The sequence below is a fragment of the Eptesicus fuscus genome, chromosome 9 (genome assembly GCF_027574615.1).
Source record: "Eptesicus fuscus isolate TK198812 chromosome 9, DD_ASM_mEF_20220401, whole genome shotgun sequence".
Classification (NCBI taxonomy): Eukaryota; Metazoa; Chordata; class Mammalia; order Chiroptera; family Vespertilionidae; genus Eptesicus; species Eptesicus fuscus.
In genome coordinates, this window is record NC_072481.1 from 75,343,706 (window position 1) to 75,362,529 (window position 18,824).

Genomic DNA, 18,824 nt, shown 5'->3' on the forward strand with positions numbered 1-18,824 from the left:
CTCATCACTGGCAAATCCACACATTTTCTTTTCTGTCCTAATTCCACTTGACTTACATACTGTACTTGACACTATTAATCATCCTTTCCATACTCTTCATTTGACAAATGATGTGACGGGGTGGGCTTAAAGTGCATGGGCTAAATAAAACTAGGAGTAGAAAGAGGGGCTAAGGAAGATGGGACTGACAGGGGTCTAATAGTACAGGCAGTGTGTATTGTTTATCCCCCAAACACAGACACTGTTGTGTGAAAGTGGGTGCTATAAGTAAATATGCTAGGACAACAGGTTAAATCAGGATGATCCTGGGCAAACAAAACAAAACAAAAAAGGTCACCCTAGATAAAGGAGGAATAAAGGGCTAGATGATTCCATACTTTGGGAAACCTTGGGACATTAAAGCATTTTCCAAATAGTGTTCAAAAGCCAGACAAATAATACACTGGAAGAGATTGGGCCTTGGTATGGATAAAAAAGCACAGTATTTAAAGGATTTGTTTGACCTCTAACGCATGAGGCTGACTTACATATCTACCACTTACAGTCATGAAAATAATCAACCTCATTGGGTCCCACTGCCCCCACCCCCAATTCTGACTTATATCCAAGATGCTGTTTTCCACCCTATATCCTAATATAACCTAAGACAAAGCACAAAGCAAAGTGTGGTAGGCAGAATTCAAACATGGTCCCCAAGTTCCAGCCCCTGGTGGGCAGATACCTTCTTTAGGTACTCAACCAAACATTACTAGGTGTTGCTGTGATGAGATCTTGCAGCTATAATTAAGATGCTAAATAAATTGGCCTTATGATATGATTATCCTGAAGGGCCTGACCTAACTAGGTGTCCTTTAATAAAAGCAGAGTTTTTCTGCCCTTGCTGGTAGAAAGGAACGAGCGAGGAAAGTGCTCTGGCTGGCCTGGAAGAAAGTTTAGTGCATGCTGTAAACTGGGTAGCCTCAAGGAGCTGAAATAATGCCAAGACAAGTTAGTAAGATACAAGAACCTCTCATACAATGGCCAGGAAATGAATTCTATCCGTAACCAGTAAGGTTCGAAGTGGATCCCAGGCCCCTAATGAGAACACAGCCTTCTGTCAATATCTGGATTTCAGCCTCGTGAGAGCCCAAACTGAGGACCCAGCCACACTGCGCCGGACTGTGATATACATAAACTGTGAGGTGATACATTCATGCTATTTTAATCCATTAAGTGTGTTGTAATTTGTTATAGAGTAACAGAAAATGAATACACAAAGAATGAGATGAGGAAAGTACTAGACATCCACCACTACTCCTGTTAGCATTAAGGAAAAGAGAATGGGCCATAAGAGTAATTAAATCAACTCTTCTCCCAATTAAGAAGACCCTAGAGAAGGAGGAACTGAGTGGCTGTAATGAAAGACCTACTTTTCAATGTGTCCCTTTACGATTTTTGAACTTTTTCCCCATGTGCATGCATTCCCTATTATAAAATAAATGAAAATAAAATTCATCGTGACATGTCAGCACAAAATATCAGGGGAGCATCAGAAGAAGGGGTTTATTGGAAAACTGATGGTTATACCGTCACACAACCTTGAATTAGGACAACAAACCTATTAGACCGCCAGAGCAAGGATGATGGGCCAGGGCCAGAAACTCACCAGGGCAGAAAGCTCTGGCTGCCTCGCAAGGGGGAAAACTGGGAAAACAAGAACCTCACCCCAGGTAACCTACCCTCCCCTAGCATATCACTGATCATGAGGTTTGGACCATGGATCTTTCATATCGCTTGTCAGGCGGTTTAGACCCCCTGACCTTTTCCTCCATAAAGATAACACCTAGGCCTCAGCTGTATTTCAGCTCCGGGCCCAGAAAAGCAGCAAAACCAGACAAGTGGCACCACGGCTGTCTCAGGACCAGCTACAATGATTAATGACACCCTGCCCTGGCACCGACCAAACAGTGGAGACCACGACCCTGAAAAAGCACACCTGGAATACTGATGTATATTCTATTGAGATTTCCCTCCCACCCCCGCCCGAGACCTCCCCCTAAGATTTCCACCTGCAAGAAAGAGATATATACATTCAGGATCAAGGACACAGTGTGCTCTCCCTCCAGGGAGCACACCCTTGTTGTTCTCCCACAGACACGTATCCACAACCTCTAAGAGACCCTATGAGACTTACAACCAGGGGAGCAATGGGCAGTGGCAGATCATCCCTGGCTTCCCTCTGAACCTGTCTCCAAGGCCCCCTTTTCTCCGTGTAGCCTTTCCTTTTGGTAATCCACCCCCAACCCCCTTTCCTTAAATAAATTCAATTTTTCTTAAATCGCCATCTGAGATGGCTATTCAGCCTGCTGGCATGCACCACCATATTAACCTTTCACATCCTACATGTCATACCTTCATTATCCTAAGGGGCAAGCCCTAACAGCAGTTTTGAAGAAAATCTCCAAGGAAACAGTGCTCTCCCATGACCATCTCCATCACCATGACTCCCAACACTCTCTCCTACTTTTACTTTTATCTCTTGTTCATTCAGAGAGTGAGCAACATTTTTTTTAAAAAAAGAGTTAGTGACAACCAGTTAGATGTTGGATACAGGGAACAAGAAGAATAGCATCAAGCTCAGTATGTACAAATTTTAAGCTGTGGCAACTTTAAAAACGTAAGTACAGTGAAGAGAAATAATAGAGCCTTTACAGTAGTGAGGTTGGCTTGAGGAAGGGAACATAAATTCTGTCATAGCTGAATTTGAAGCATCAATGGGATATCCAGGATAAAAAGTACAGGAGGTACTTGGTAACTAGCTATATGATCTGGAGCCTCTATAAGCCTCAGTCTAAACCTGAGGACAATACCTAACTAGCTGAATGCTCAAAGATCAAATGAGATTAACATCTATTCAGTTTTAAGATACAGCCCAGCACAGAGCCAACCTTCAAATAGTAACTATTATTATTATTGGAAATGTGGGAGGTGAGTCAGAGTCAGACAAAAGACCTATAGGAGTTTCTTTCCATAGTGCAGCCAAGATATTTTATTGACACACCCCTGGGTTTACCATCATCACAGTGACTCCATCCTGCCCAGATCCACTGGGTCACACCAGCTTCCTTCCGAGTCCCTGCTATGCGACCCCTCCCCAATTCCTATGTTTAGTCCACTTGTATTTCTTCCTCTCTTGGCGCTTATTCAGCACCAAAAGCCTAGTTATCTCCATCTCAGACCGATGGGCCCCCATTGATTTCAAAACATTGCCAACACTGGCCTCTCTAGAACCTGGCATGGCCCTCCCTTCATTTCCCTGCCCATTAGGTATGAAGAGAAGAATGACAATTCTTAGGTAGGAATGATACAGAAACTGGCCAGAATATAACTGCATTCGGAGCTTGGCTGAAAAAGAAAACACACTGATGAACAGCAAAGGGGCTCAATGAGATTAAATAATATGACTCATTTAGTAAGGTTAAGCCAGGCTTCCACAGACACACTGAGCAATTTGGAGGGGAAAGTGGGTGCTGGTGGTAGGGCCAATCCTGGGGGTGGGTAAGATTAGAGGTAAAAGAATGCCAAAGCTGTTATCAAAGAACATCACTAACATAGAAAAACATGGAGTCCAAGCCAAGTGGAAGCCAGAAGATTCGAGAATTAGGAGAGCTTACTAAAGAGTTACAGACAAAATAATGTATACATTCATGTCCAATAAAAGATCAAGAGGTCTCTTGAAATGAAACCATTTTCTCTGGTAACATTTTAGGACAATAGATCTATCTGGTTTCATACATGGGCTGTCTTCACTTTTCTCCAAAATCAATTCTTGGAAAATGCATGTCAGCCTTTTCTCAAAGGAATAATAGTCACTAGTTGCTGCCCTCTTGGTTGTCACTCAGCATTAAGTAAAGTACAGATAATACCAAGAATCTATACCAATAAAAGAGTAATATGCTAATTAGACTGGATAGACCAGACGTCTTCCGGACATCCTCCCAGACAAAGGCACGGTGGCGGGGCCAAGGCATAGGTGGTTAGGGACAATCAGGCAGGCAGGCATAGTGGTTAGGGGCAATCAGGCAGGCAGGCAGAGTGGTTAGGCACGATCAGGCATGCAGGCAGGTGAGCAGTTAGGAGCCAGCGGTTCCAGATTGTGAGAGGGATGTCTGACCACTGGTTTATGCCTGATTGGAGAGGGTGCAGGCCGGGCTGAGGGAACCCCCCCTCCGTGCACGGATTTCATGCACCAGGCCTCTAGTATATCATAAAAGCAAAGATACAATAATATACATGCACAACAATTTAAAACAGTAAAACTGTGTTCCAAGTTATTAAAATGATAGAATTTTAGAGCAAAAGTGAACATTAGATTTTGTTTAGTCTAATCCTCTCACTCAAAACAAGAGACTCAAATTGAAATCACAAAGATTAAATCCGTTTTCCCAATTCAACAACAAACATATTTCTTTCCTCCCAGTCAAATAAATGCCTTCACAGCCTATTTCAAAATCCCATAAAATGAGCAAAATTATACAATATATTTTTAACATACAGGAATATATAATTTACTTGCAGTAAATCTACAAAACAAAAAAATACAACTATACTGTATCATAGTTTTATGTTACATGTGTTAATAACTAATTTTAACTTGCTTCTATGTTCTCTACTTCAAAAAAGGAGTTAGAAATAGAAAACAATCCAAATGTTAAAGAATGAGGAATAACTAAACAAAGACTGAAATACAAATTTAGTAAAATGTTACATAATCTCTAAAAATGATAAGTATATGAACAACCTTGAATCATAGCAATGTTTTTTATTCAAAATACTGAGTCAGAAATGAATACAAATTAATAGGTTTTAGGTTGTAAATTCAGAGATTATAAGTAGTTGGAATTTACCTTCATTGTATTCTTTTATTCTATAAAGTCATTCAATGTCCACATAAACCAACAAAAAGCAAGCAGATGAATAAGTGGTCAGGGGAATTTGGAATGAAGCTTTCTTTCTCTTGATAGATTTCTTTGCAACTAGTAATAGGAACAGGGGTTTATAAAATCACCTGACCATTTATTTCAAAGGGAATTTTTAGAGCATTCAAATATTCAAAGAATCTCTAAAAACTTTAACTTCCAGGCCTAGCAAAAATAGTTTTGTCTTTTTGTTCATCTTCATTTCATTGCTCACACCTTCCTACCCCCAAATAAACAAACAAATCAAAATCTATGTCTCCCAAAAGAGAAATAAGTCAGAGGGGTGGCCTGAAACTTCTAGAATAAGAACAAAAATAGGAATATTCGTTCATCTTTGAATTTCTTTAAAACTTGCTTAAATTTATAATGAAAATAAAGCTAAACCAAATCAAAACATAAAACTAGAGCAGACATGTACACCTTTAAGAGAAATTGAACTGAGAACATTAAAAAACATATAGATAAGAGTGTGCTTAATCAGAAAAAAAGTATGCCTATTAATTACACTGAAAAAAGATACTATCCTACCCCATTTTTATAATCCAAAAAGCAAAAAAGAATTTTGGGGAGGGGAATAGAAGGGGTAGCTGATTGTAGAGGCAACAATGAACTGAATCAATTTTAAAATGATTTCTTACACATAACTTTATAAGGATTAAAGTCATATCCGACAAGTGGACTTTTTAAAGCCTGTGGATCTATCTTTAATTGGCAACAAAATACAACCCTATTCTATGTATTGTTCAGATAATACAATATCTAACTTTCTGTTATCCAATATTTATCAAAAACCTAGTCAAATAGCAGAGCACCGGTTAAAGGATGTACAGGCCACCCATTCCGCTATGGCCAAAGTTTATGGTTGTATTAAGCCGCACAGGGAGAAGACTTTATATCCAGACTCCTTCTGAACTGTGGTTTGGTATTCCCTCACTTACACTGAGGAGGAAAGGAAAACCTCTCCCGTGTGGTCACTAATGAGGACACGGTATGTTACAAGAAGGGTCTCATGCAGAGTTTTTGCTTTAGTCTCAATACTAAGCATAGCTGTGTCTCTGAAGACAGACATTTTGAATTCCACAGACTTTGTATAAATCATGTACTTGACAATATTTCCCCCTTTGCATTAGCATCTAGAAAGCCTGTGGTCAACCAAGCAGTCCAAGTGTAATAAGCACATGAGACTGGAGGGCATGGCTCTTTGGTGGTAACCTTACCATTAGCATCATCTGAGTTTTCCTACATTATTTTTCTCCTTTCTCTGGATTTCTTCAACTGCATTTTAAAAATTTCAGCATGGGCACATTTTTCTGTAAACTACTAAATTCCTGAGTGCAGGTACAAAGAAATAAGTTACTTCAATGTTTAAAAAAAAACACACTTATGTCACCTATCAAACTGTCTATACTTTGTCCCAGGAAAGAAAATTGCTTCCCAATGCTTACACTTTTATTGTTTCACCCCTGAAGTTAATTCCCACAGTAAAGTATAACCTAGCAGACATAAACATAAGAAAATATGTACATCTTATTATTCTCTTGGCTAAAATATAACTGCCAAGTCTTGTTATTTTACTATATTTATTACATATTTATTTTAAAAATCACATATAAGGAAATGCCACAAATGAAAATTCATGAAACATTCTTTAAATGAGGAAAGTTTCCCCTCATTTGAAGACACGATGTAAACCAAAGAAAACAATCACACCTCTCCGCCTCCATGTCACAGCCCGAGAGAAACTGGCGTGCCCACTAGTGAGTGACACAGGAGAAAAGGGGGAAGAGCCGTGATGGATTTGCTCCCATTCCATCATGGAAGAGCTAAATGGAGATGATCTCTGGTGAATAAAAATACATCGTGCCAGTCTGTCTATTGTTTCTATCCTCATGAAAATGTGTACTCTTATCTAAGATAGATAAACACTAAACTGGAAACTAAAATAAAAACCAGTGAAATTTTAGCAGACATTCTCTAGGGGACAAAATTCTCCTCATTAGGAAAATGGAACCATCTATAACTGAGGAACAAATCATTCCATTGATTTGGAGACTTTTAACATTATAACAGGAAGGAGAATAAGGAATGAAGTTCGATAAGGGTAAGGAAGAAGAAAATCTCTTGAAGTATGTACTTAAAGGATTGGGCTTTCTGGCTTTCTATACCAAAAACTAATTTGCTGAAAGAACACAAAGGCAACTCTTATCATCAACACACTGCCCTCAAAGTTTCCCAAGACTCAGAGCCAGGTCCAAACAGGAGGGTGTGAGGTTACAGTCACATTGAAACGCCCTCCGAGGTTCAGCTTCCTCTTAGTACTTAACCATTCAATTTAGGTGTCCTTTCATGGACCTACTGAAACAAGCATACTGATGCATACGCTTTAAATCACCTCAGAGTAAATAAATTTAAACTGGTATCTAGGGGTGACAAGTTTCCATTTGTGTGTGTGTCTAAATTTTAAATTGCTACTGCTTATTTTCAAAGGCTAATGGTAGAAAAAAATGAATTATGAATTGAGAAACATTTACCTTCAAACTTACAAAAAGAAACACTTCACATTAAACAAACTGCTGTTTTGCTGTATTTATATTATGCTTTCAACCTTAGATCACTCTTCCAAGCAGTATTTAAGCTGAATGATCTAATCAAAAGGTAACAAGAATGATTAATGCTGATGCAATGTAATTCCTGCCCTGTCTGAGACTAAAATATATGAACTCCCAATGAAAACCATGAAGTGCTATATAGATGTGGGGTATGATAAAGTGAATACTAATGCATTTCTAATTAAATATCACCAACAAAACTTGAAATGAATAGAAATTACATACAGCATACAGTATATTGGCAGTTCCCTCTAGCATGTGGCTAGATAACCAGTGATGGCAGGACTAGTGTAAAGAACTAAAGCTGGAGCTTAGTCAGAAAGGGGTCCCAGCCAGGCTGTGAGGCTGCAGTGAGTTGGAGGAGGTGGGAAATGACCAGAGGGGTCGTCCTCTCCCCTCCTCACACAAAAGAAGCATAGTGTACTGGTAATGGTTTAGAGGTAAGCCAGCTGACCCAAACTGGTATCAGGTCTGAGTATGAGTCAAGCTCTCTTGACAACTTAAATCAACAGTTTGGGTGCGGTCAACCCGCCACTTACCTGAGTTCCCGCCACTCTATTGTTTAGAATTAAATGAACCTGATTAATCTCCCAGGACTCTGGGCAGCAGCCAGGCCATGCCAGTATTGAAGATAATTGACCCCCTATAAATAATGCTCAAAAATACATGTGACCTGAAACTGTAGAATAACTACAGACAATATCTTTATGTATTTATTCTTAAAGAAAAAAGTGAAACAAGACAATGATTTACACTATCCAAAGATCAGAGAATTGATTCTGATTTTAAATGCAACTAAATTCTATCCTGGGAACCTACAAAAAGGAAGGCACTGCTGGGAGTGAGTGCCATTCCATAGACTGGTAGCTTCTCCAAAGTGCCCTGGTGTGTCCATTATAAAAACACTAGAGGCCCGGTGCATGAAATTCATGCATCATGCACGGGGAGGGATCCCATCAGCCCAGCCTGCACCCTCTCCAATCCAGGACCCCTTGGGGGATGTCCGACTGCTGGACATCCCTCTCACAATCTGAGACCATTGGCTCCTAACTGCTCACCTGCCTGCCTGATCACCCCTAACTGCCACCCCCTGATGGCCTGGTCACCCCCCCTGCCCCCCCTGCTGGCCTAGTCGCCCCCAACTGCCCCCGCCCCCCGCCAGCCTGGTTGCGCCAAACTGCCCCCCCCCCCCCCCGCCGGGCTGGTTGTCCCTTACTGCCCCCGCCCCGCCAACCTGGTCACCCCATGCAGCCTGCTGCTCAGTCATTTGGTTGCCCCTCACTGACCCCCCTGCAGGCCTGGTCACCCCATGCAGCCTGTTTAGTCATCCGTTCGGTTGCGATGGTCGCTTAGGCTTTTATATACACTGAGTGGCCAGATTATTATGACCACCTGGCAAATTAGCCGTACATTGCATTGTATGGGATATGTAAGCCAAAGGCCTGTTCGAACACCTTTGCTGTCTGCAGTTACCAAGATAAAACGTCTCCAATTCACACAGGAACACAAGGATTGGACAGTTGATCATTGGAAAAAAGTCATGTGGTCCGATGAATCACGTTTCCAGTTGCATCATGCAGATGGCAGAGTGAAAATTTCACGGAAATAGCATGAAAGCATGCACCCCACATGCATGAGTACAACCTTTCAAGCTGGTGGGGGCAGTGTTATGGTTTGGGGCATGTTTTCCTGGCATGATTTGGACCCTTTAATTCGTGTGGAACAACGTCTGAATAGCACAACATACCTAAGTATCGTTGCTGATCAAGTTCATCCTATCATGTTGATGGCGTATCCCAATGGAGATGGCTTCTTCCAACAAGACAATGCACCATGCCACGGTGCTCCTATTGTGCAGGAGTGGCTTCAAGAACATGAGGGAGACTCTACCTTGCTTAGGTGGCCCCCACAATCACCAGATCTCAATCCAATTGAGCATTCGTGGGACAAAGTTAAAAGAGCCATCGGGCAGCTGGTTCCACAACCATCAAATCTCACAGAAATGGACAGTGCTATTCATCAGGCATGGTGTCAGATTCCTCACATCACCTTTCAACATCTCATGGAGCCAATGCCAAGAAGAATTGCCACAGTATTGAAGGCAAAATGAAGTACTGATGGGGTGGTCATAATAATCTGGGGTGGCCACTCAGTGTATATAGATACCTTCTGCCCAGGGGCAACCAGTGCTGAAATTTCTCCCTGAACAAAAATAGTTTGCATATTGGCCCTTCAGAGTTCCTAACAGATTCTCTGTTACTTCTTCTTTTTCTTTAAGACATTAAAGACCTCAGCCAAATGCAAATTTTTTAGAAAAGAAGTTTTCTGGCATTATCAACCAACAATACTTCAAGAGGAATGAGTTCATACAACATTAACCACCAGTGACAAGGGCTGTGAGGTGTTCCAGGAAAGCAAAGGTTTAGAAGGAAGAGGGCAGACTGAAATGTTTGGAGGACTGGCTCTACTAGGGTTTGAATTAGGGTGCAGAGTGAATACAGGAAAAGGTCTAGAAATGGTGATGAGAATTCTGGTCCAGAAAAAATGTCTATTTTCAACCCCGATGACCCCAGTTGATAGCACCATTCTTAGAAACATTAATGGACTTTGATCAACGTGTAACTGATGCATAATCACTCTGTTGTCTCGATCTTTTAGATGCATCCTGCCAACTAAACTATAGTTTTAACCTAAGAGGACATTTTATAAAATTTTGTGGAAAGAAAATAAAACAGAAAAATATTTTCAATGTGTTTTTCTTCAGCTAAACTGATTTTTTTTGGGTGTGTATTTTATATTAAATAGCCTGTGCTTTGGGTTCTACCTATCATGCACCAAGTTTTTTATTTTTTATTTGTTAGATTTCACTGACTGTGTTCTGCATTTAAAGTAGCAGCAATCATTTAATGAGTGCTTACTAAGCAATTTTCTATGCCTATCATAATTTCTACCATCTAATTTAATTCTCACAACAACCTTTAAATAAGGGCATCATTATCTCATTTTACAGATATGAAAAAACAAGTTCAAAGAGGGTAAGCAATTTGGTCAATATTACAAAAATTGATGGGATTTAAATTGGTTTATTTGACCCTACACCTGTGTTCTCAATTACTGGGCTAAATTAAAATTTTGTCATCAATATTCTGAGTCTGATTACTCCTACACAAAAGTTCTTGCTTGGAAGAAAATTATGACAGCACCTCATTTGAATATCTTATCCAAAGTGGCTGGATTCATAAGATACTCATCTTTAGCATTCTTTCTCATTGGCTTTAATTTTTTAAAAATTATTTATTGCATTTATTGGGATTACATCTACACTAATAAAAGAGAAAGATGCAAATTGACCGTACTCTGTGACACCCACCAGCCAATCAGGAGTGAGTATGCAAATTAACCCAACAAAGCTGGAGGGTTAATTTGCATACACAGGCACGTAGCGCAGCCTGAAGGCTCCGGCCCGAGTGAAGACTGCGGCCAGAGCAGAGAAGCCAAGCCTCGATGTGGCCAGAGTGGAGAAGCCTAGCCTCGAGGCTTGGCTTCTCCACTCTGGCTGGAGCAAAGGCCTGGGTCCTGGGTGCTGGAGGAAAACGGGTGCTGGAAGGTCTATTGCATGAATCTTCATGCAATGGGCCTCTAGTTGGTTAATAAAACTATATCGGTTCTAGATGTTCTATATTGTATTGTGTTCATCACCCCCAAGTCATGTCTCTTTCCATCACCATTTATTCCCCCTTTACCCTCTCCTGCCCCCCACCTCCATTTCAACCATAGTTATATGTCTATGAGGGTTGATTTTTTTCCTCCTTAATCTCTTCACCTTTTTTCTAACATCATAGTATCTGTGAAACTGCTAAAGTTCCTTTCTGTCTAAACAGCAAAAACTAGTTAAAGATATGAGGCTATTTCTTCTTCTTTCTTAATATGTTTTTACTGATTTCAGAGAGAGGAAGGGCGAGGGAAAGATAGAAACATCAAAACATCCATCAGAAGCCTCCTGCACACCCGCTGCTGGGGATGAAGCCCGCAATGGGGCATGTGCCCTGATCCAGAATCGAACTGGCAACCTCTTGGTACATGGGGCGACACTCAACCAGCTGAGCCACACTGGCCAGGCAAGGCTATTTCCAATACAACCAACTTATATAATTATCTCTGACATTTTGAGAGAAGCGACTTACATATTTCTAACATTTTGAAACAATGAGTCTTTTGTGGCAGTCGAGTAGTACCAAGGAAAACTAACTGACCTGGCCATTAAGTGTATGTGAAATACATTAAAAAAAAAAAATTAACTTCTCTGGGCTTTGGGTGAAAATGAGGGAAGGCAGACTATGATTTCAAAACTGCCTTCTAACTTCATATGTTCCTGATCATATTAATTAAACTGGCAAAAAACACACATTTAATCCCTTAATTTTTCTTTCTTTTCTTTTGGAGAAAAGATTGGGGGCAGGGGGGAGAGAAGAGAAAAATATTTGTTTCTAATAAGATTAGCACCCCAGCTTCTAAAACTTGGGATACTGGTGTTAGAGAAGCATTTTTACTTTGGAGATAAAATATTTATTGGGTAAAGAAGGAAATAAAATGAGCTAACAGCCACTGAAGAAATACAATGCTTTGAAAAAAGGTAAAAATTAAGCTAAAAGCAATTTTCAAGATTCTTTCCTCAATGCTAGTTGAAACAAGAAAATTACATGGCCATACTGTTATTTAGCATCTCCTAGTGGCCTGCTGGCATATGAAACATTTTGCAGGATGGACTTAAATAGGTTATGTTTTGCCTACTGCTGTATGGATGATGATTCCTATGTACATTAAATTAACTGCATAAGGAAAATAAAAAACAAAAACAAAAGAACTCCCTGTAATACACAGTGCTCAAGACACAACATCAGAACCACAAGCTGCTGCTACAACTGAGTGACTTCTAAGGCTTTAAGAAAAAGGTAATATTTAAATTTCATATATCTTATCAGAGCCCAAACCACTAATATTTATGCTATATGGCCTCCAGTCTACTTTAAATGCAAAACAAAACTCCTTTAGGAACTCTAATTCTACAGTCAGCACCTGACACAGCAATAGAAAGAATACCACCTGGGATCTTCATTAGGGAAAATATTCACAGTGTTGCAACAAATGGCCGCCAGTAAAAATAGTTTCTTTTAAAAATAGGAAAGAAAAGAAAAGGCATAGCTCAATGATGAGGCAGCAGAAACCAATTTGTTAAAAACAACAACAACAAAACACCCAACATGATGTATGTGACAGATGACAAAGCAAAGAGATGAAATAAAGTGGGCTTGGTAAACCTGCCTTTTGCCACTAAGGAACATCCAGTTTGTAGGTGGATATAACTTCATTTCAATACCGTGAGGAACTGTAGAATGGAAAGAGTTCACTTCCTACCTTCACAAAGAAAAACTTCACCACAGTAAGTAATAAAAAGTGTAATGACTGGAAACAAAGTAATAATGTAGGCACTTACATTATTCAATTTTAGGCCATTAAAGATTTGCTTGACCTAAGAGTTAATCTTTATGAAAAGCACCCAATATCATAATATTCCCAAAAGAGTACACAATTCTTACATTTTATATCTAAATGTAACTTTTATTACTTATAAAGAAGCTTATTCCAATACTTAGCATATGGTAATTTCATTTTTGTAAGAATACATTTTATTAAGGCAAGATGAAATAAACATCAGCAAAAATTGCAATATATATATATATATATATATATATATATATATATTTTTTTTTTTTTTAAAGATAATCTTTGGTTTTTAACACTTTGTTTCAGGTAATTAGCACCAAATTACTTTATTTGGAATCAACTTTCTTTTTCTCAGCAGCTCTTACAGCAAAACACAGAAATATAAAACCCTGTCTTGAAACATACGGTGTGGAGCCTGTCTGCATATCCCTTGGCTTGATTCTAGAAAAATAATCTTGGGCTCTATGTCTAGCTGTCCCTGAAGGGGCAAATATTCCAGCAATTTGTTGAAGGAGGAAACCACTCTGCCCTTTCTGCTGGTGCACTGAAGACTGCATGGCTTACCCAAGGGAGGCGTTCAGAGAAAGCAGACTCCTGTTTGACCCCTGCTGGCAATCAATTTATGGCCTCAAGCATGGAGCTTGATAGCCCTTGCAATTCTATATTAGCTTTTGTAACTCTTGATATTATTCTTATTCATATAAATGTCAAATTCCTCTTGGTAACCCCGACCTGAAAGTGTTCATAACCTTAGTTTACACCTTTAAAACATCTCAGAAATAGAGGAATTAAATTAAATTTTGTATTTTTTAAATTAAACACCCAAGAAAGGGAATTAAAAAGAACAGTTTTTGCTGCTAAATATAGGATAGCATGCTGTGTGAAGGTCGATCATTTAAGAAATAGAAAATAGCTTGGAAGAACAGCTGCCTTACAACAGTAACAATGAAATCCCTGTCTTTCAGTGAGGATGGTCAGTGGTGAAGAATTAGACAAACTAGAGCTAGAAAGGAAGCTGACTTTCCAAGGCTATTTTCTACACAATACAATCATTGTGCTAAAACATGGTGCATGTAGGTGTGAGGCTGGCTGTATGCACTGAACCAAGCCACAGGGATAGTCATTTTTGCGCGTTCCCCAGTTCTGATGCTGTCAGGAGCTAATACAGCCTAAGCACTGGAAAGAGGGGGCTGTGCGGAGTAACAGGGCGCTGGCTCCGTTGACCTAGGACTAGTCTCTGCCCAAGTCAGCAGTCTTTGCGTCTAGAGGATCCTGAAATCTGCATGTCCTATGACAACAACAGAAATCCTTCATTCAACAAAGATGGAATGGGTTCATGTTTTAGGCAGTGTAATAGGTGCTGAAGATACACACATGAAAAGACTCAAGAAATTACTTGGGGGAGGGGGAGTCTCTGGAGGGAGACATATACACAAACACAGAGCAGTGTGGTAAGTACCACCATGGAGAGAAACTGTAAGGAAGTTAGGTAAGATACTTTGCACAGTTCCTGCCAGCTGGTACAAATCAGTGAAGGTAGATGGTTTAACTACTATTGTTATTGTTTCATGTACTGAAGGTAATGGGGAGCTAGGGAAGAATCTGATCCAAGAAATACAAGGTTTGTATTTTAAAAAGACCATTTCTGGCACTAAAGGGTGGATTGAAGGGAGTGAGCCGACAGTTAGGGAAGGGATTTAGATAGAATTCAAGAGAACCTTCTCAATGAGGCAGAGACAGTGGGGATGAGGAGGCAGACCTGATCCCTTGGTAGATCAAATTCATGGAACCTGGTGGCAGATTGGACTGGGTGGGTGAAGGTGAGAAGTCAGTCCAAAAAACTGCTTCTGATTTGGTTAGATGGGTAATGGGGTCTTTTACTAAGATAAAAAGGAGGGCAGGAAGAGTAAGTGGGAAAGGTGAGGAATGGGTGCTTGAAGAACACAGAGGTGGAGAGTTCTCATTCAACAGCCAGATAGATCAGATATATGTATGTGAGGGGAGAGGGTGGGAAAGGAGGGAAGGAAGCGGGGAGGAAGGGAAAGACTAAAACTGATTCAAGGAGGTAGGGATTGGCCAACTTAAGAAAAAAAAAAAGAAAAAAGAAAGGAAGACTGCCTGGAGTCTACCATTAGGAATTTAACAGTAGTCATGATGAAGGAGAGTGAGCAGAAGCTAGATTACAGCTGACCAAGAAAGGGATGGAAAGTGGAGAAGGTGGGACAGGCCGCAGGGGTCATTTTTCAAAAGAAAATGGGCCATGAGGAGGAATGAAGTGCAGTTGTAACAGAGCAAGGTAAGGGTTTCTGGAGAACAGAGATAGCTGGAAAATAGAAAAGGAAAAGCTAAACAAAGGAAAGTATCAGCATTTGTTAGTTAGACTGGAATTAAAATAGTTTAGCTCACCTTTTTATTTTACAGATGAGGACACTGAGGGACTGCTAAATCACAGTCTACCATTACAACTAGAAGCTGCAGCAAAAACATCTGAATTTCCCATTCTAAGAAATACTTGCTAATAGATAGAACTACGGTAGCCAAAAAAACACATAAAGTTAAAAATCATCTCTAAGAAGTCATAAAAATAATGTCTTAACAAAGGAGTAATAAAAGACTATGTTGTATCATTCTTTTTAGGTTTAATGAGTCAAATTTTATAAACAAATCTTAGTTATTCAATCTAACTTCTCATTTATAAAGATAACTGGCAAAAAGAAAACAAATGTCTTCAAAGGTTTTAACAAATTTAAATAGGTAATTAAATGTTCCACTATGAATGTTACCAGGGACAGAAGAATACGTTTCTTTGTGTTACAGAATAAAAAGCAGGCTTTGAATTCCAAACCCACCACATATATACCTTCTCTGATCTTTAGTTTCTCAACCTAAAACACAGGACTAGCAACACACACTTTGGAGGGTTGCTGTGAGAAGTGAATAAAAGTATGAATTTAAAAGCACCAAACAGCAAAAAAGGCACTCTATTTAGAGCAGTGCTTCTTGAGTAACCGGTTTTCCCTCCAATTCATTATGGACTGACATTTCTGGAACACAACTGAAGTGAATTACTAAAAAACACACCATAAACTGATGTTTTGGAAATGTCAAATGATTTTGTTGTACACTGACAGCAAAGAGTGTACAGACAGGTGGTCTCTGAGCTGATGTTGGGGTAGCACTCATTAGAGCATAGTGTGTGAGATATGACAGCCTGCAGAACACACTGGAGTCTGCACCAGGCAGCCTACTACCTATGCAACTTCAGGTCTCTGTGTCTTAGTTGTCTCTCATGTAAAGTATCAATGAAACCTGTCTCCCAGAGTCGTTGTAAGGATTCAATGAGTTTATATATATATCAACTGATCTGAAGAGTGACTGAAGTGTGCAATAAATATTAGTAATCAATATAATTATTATTTGAGGGCAGTGAGTATTAATAAATAGTAAGTCCTCACTTAACATCGTGGATAGGTTCTGGAAACCACACCTTAAGTGAAACAACATATAACCAATTCTACCCTAGGCTAATGGATAGAAATAAGAGTTAGGTTCCTGGGCATAATTCTGGTCACAAAAACATCGCCAAACTTCTAGCAGAGACCTAAAACACTCCTAATATTAAACACTGAACTAAATGTGAGCTTTAATACATTTGAGAAGGGTTAATAAAAACAAGTCAGATAATGATTTTCCAGCCTGCTTATTCCAGTTCAGGGTCTTGCTTGGCAGAGCCACTCCCAGCAGCTGAGTGTAAGGTGCCCACCCCACGCCCCCATCTCTCATTGCAGGGCCACCCACACCCACAAGAACCATGTGGACATGCCAATTCACCTAATTGTGCATATTTGGAACATGAGAGGAAACTGGAGCACCTGAGAAGACCTACACAGACATGGGGAGAATGTTCACACTCCACAGGGACAGTGGCCTCTGCTGGGAATTGTTATTTTTTTCCTTCATCAATGTTATAACGTAACTAGTGGCCCAGTGCACGAATTCGTGCGTATTGAAAGGAAATTAATTAGAAGAAATATTTTAGTATCGCTATTCACCCTTTCTCTATAATAGAGTTGTCAGCCAAATTCATGATCGACAGTGACAGATTGAAACACACACTTGAAATTGGTGCCAGCAAAAGCTTTATATGTATCGCACATGCGTGAGTCAACTTAGTCTTTTATATATATAGATATAGAATAAACTTGCTTAATTAAACCTGCTTTCTGTGTAGATATACTTTTTCCAGCCCAGTGAAGCACCCCAACTTCTCTTTCAGGTAATTGTCAGCAACACAGCAGTAAATATCAACATGAAGCAGATTATTATTGTAGATCACACAGGGAGAACAAAGGGTAAAATATTTAACTGCAGCAGTTTTTTACTATATTCTGCACAGTGAGAAAACCTGAAATCATTTTCAAGGTCCACCATTTCATAATTCTTTTGAGTTGGGTCAAGTTTCTAAACTTTCTAAATCTCCTTTTTCCGGCTAATGAAAAGAAAATAGGATTCCACCAAATCTCCTATCTACCTACTCCAGGACTTCTATGAGGACCAAATGAGATGAGTCATGGGAAAATGCTTCACAGACATTTGGTTACAGTGTGAAATGTATGCACCTGGCTATAAAGCAAGTAGTGTTCCTGGGCTGAAGAAACTGCAAGGAGAGGAAGCTGGGTATTGCTACGTGACATCATTACCCAGATAGATACTTAACATATTAGCCATATATATATATATATATATATATATATATATATATAGATATATATATATATATATCTATATATATAGATATAGATAGATAGATATATAGATGACATTATTCAAGGACCTGCTGTATATAGAAAAAGTCATAATTCTAAGGCTATTTTTATGCTAATGCTATTTTTCTATTAGTATATTTTTGGGATTTCAAATTTATTTTAACCTATAGAAAGAGAAAACATACTTATATCTTTCATGCACAAGAAATACTATTTTAAAATTCATTACAATTTAAGCAACAGTTTTTCTTAAACTCCCTATGTACCTGGATTATGTCTTTTTTACAAGTAGAAAAACACTCTTAAATTTTTAAATGTTTAATTGCATCATGATTCGTAACCCTTTGCATGCGCTTGCTTTTTTCTCGAGCTGCTACCGATGCTACCGTGTCGAGTCACACTCAACATCCGAGTGCAAAAGGTTAAAAGTACAAATTATTTAAAAGGGAGAAATTTAAAAATGAAACCAAATTAGAATAGTGGATAAGAAATAGAACAAATTGAAAAATTAAATAAAATTTTCTGGAAAAAAACCTCAAAAGAATAATATATTTTTTCAAGATGCAATTAAAAGATTTATCCACAACAAATAAGGGAAAAGTATATTTAAAAAGATTCATTATTGGAAAGTGGAGTTAAAATTGCATTTTCCAAGGAGTTTGATGCTTGGTCTTATTTATATGATTAGACTAAAAACAACCCTATCTAATAAAAAAGTAATATGCAAATTGACCATCACTTCGTGACAAAGATGGCGGCGCCCAGAGCCAATAAGGAGGGAATATGCAAATTAATGCGACAAAGATGGTGGCAGCTGGAGTGAAGGCGGGAGGCAGTGGCCAGAGCGAAGGCCCGGGTCCTGGGTGCTGGAGGGAAACCGGTGCTGGCAGCCAGGGAAAGAAAGGCCTATTCTTGCACCAATCTTCGTTCATCGGGCCTCTGTTAGTCTAATAAATAAGGGAAGAGAGGTCTGTTCACTTTAAAGG

The 18,824-nt window shown here is 39.3% G+C and overlaps 1 protein-coding gene across 3 annotated transcripts in view; it reads right to left on the bottom strand.

Annotated features, from left to right (window-relative positions):
- The window catches only part of CDKAL1 (CDK5 regulatory subunit associated protein 1 like 1), a 654,128-nt gene that overhangs the window by 183,327 nt on the left and 451,977 nt on the right, over positions 1-18,824 (bottom strand). The window lies entirely within an intron of this gene.